General features: G+C 45.7%; 1 protein-coding gene across 6 annotated transcripts in view; it reads right to left on the reverse strand.

Moving 5' to 3' along the window:
* The window catches only part of FARP1 (FERM, ARH/RhoGEF and pleckstrin domain protein 1), a 330763-nt gene that overhangs the window by 143307 nt on the left and 185667 nt on the right, over nt 1–1789 (reverse strand). The window lies entirely within an intron of this gene.

The following is a 1789-nucleotide window of genomic DNA, read 5'->3' on the forward strand; positions in this document are numbered from 1 at the left end:
ACACACACACAGACAAGAAACAAACAAATGACCAAAATCTCGTCTTTAACTCACAGTCCATTGTTACTGTGCCATCTGAGAAGTCCCAAAGAACCATTTAAAGAGTCCTGGGAGCGCTGCCCTGCTGGCCATCCACATCTTGGCCTCCCAGCTCTGGACGTCTTAGCTTCTCTCTCCCCACACAAGGTCCTGGTGTTTTTCCAGCCTTCTCTGCTCCAACTCTTTGAACCATCTGCTGTCTTCAATCAAGTCCCAGGCAAACACAAAGTTCCTCCCAACAACACATACACACAATATGGACAATTGGTCTGCCCCACTGTTCCCTAATTGGCTCATCCAATTTCCCCAGAGGTGCTCTGGGAAATGCCTCCCGCAGGACAGCGAGCTGGGCTATTCATGAGGTCTAACTGCCTCAAAAAGAAGACAGCAATTTGCAGTGCCTGGCTGATTTCATTTAATTTGCTTTAAGCAGATTCTGCTGTCATGTCAAACTACCCAGGATTCCACCACATGCATTTCCCCACCTCTTTCTTTTTTGAGCCATCTTGAAATCATGAAATGAATAAGAATACTTTGGCAAGCTAATACCCTTTGGTCAGCACTGTCCTTTACATCATATTATATGATTCTTAATTATGTCGACGTGAATAGAAATAAATTAGCATTTATGGAATGCCGAAGTGTTGTGAATTGCCCCAGGCACACTGAATATACATGACCTCGTCAAATCCTTGTAATACCCTGAGACATGGGAACCGTTTGGGGAAAAGCTTAATCATTACAAGGTCCCTTCATAAGCACTGGATAAAAACATGAGTTTTGAAGCATTTTTAAAGATGACATAAAACAGTAAATGTTAGCTGGGCATGGTGGTAGATGCCTATAATCCCAGCTACTTGGGAGGCTGAGGCAGGAGAATCATTTGAACCCAGCAGGCGGAGGCTGCAGTGAGCCGAGATCTCATTGCATTCCAGCCTGGGCAACAAGAGCAAAACTCCGCCTCAAAAGCAAACAAACAAACAAAAAATCTGCAAAATAGTAAATGTTGCTAACCAGCAGAATGCCAGGTATATAGTAGCATCTCAGGAAAATGTCTGCTACGTTCACTTTCTCAGCAAGAAGAATGTGATTATACAGCTGGCTCCTTGTCAACACTGATGCAAGCTATACAGTTGAACCCCAAGCCTCCCTGCCTGCACCTGCACCCACTCACACACACGTCCTTCTCCCCACAGGCCTGAGCTTGGACCCAGCTCAATCCATGTTACACACGAGGGTTCTGTAGCTTGGGCAGCCTTGGGGACCTGTCAAACAGTGAGTGAGCTGCCAGGACGGGACCCTCATCCTAAACCCAGTCTCTGTTAGAGGACGGTGACTTGCAAGGTGGTGGTTTGTCCTGAAGTCTAGTCTTTCCCAAATGTGGGCTATCACAAGCTCTCTTGTGGGGAGAGGAGGTGAGCAAAGAGCAGGCTGAGATGAGGAGGTGGCTGGCGGGTCCTTTCCTATGATCCCTTCCCAGTGCTGTGTGCCACATTACTTCTGCATTTTCTTCTCTGAAGGAACAATGCTAGATTCATGCTAAAAGGTTCGCAGGCCACCAAAGCTGGGGCTGCGAGGGGAGCCTTAGGTATCAGAGAGAGTAAGGCCCCCAGCAGCCTTAGGTGCGAGGATTGAATATTACTTTCTTTCTTTCTTCTTCTTTTTTTTTTTTTGACCTATGGTTGTAAATAATTATGTCTCTTAATTTCCTAAAATTTATGGCATGATACTATTGTTATTAATTTCTGTC

Source organism: Cebus imitator, unplaced genomic scaffold (genome assembly GCF_001604975.1).
Source record: "Cebus imitator isolate Cc_AM_T3 unplaced genomic scaffold, Cebus_imitator-1.0 Scaffold62, whole genome shotgun sequence".
Lineage (NCBI taxonomy): Eukaryota > Metazoa > Chordata > Mammalia > Primates > Cebidae > Cebus > Cebus imitator.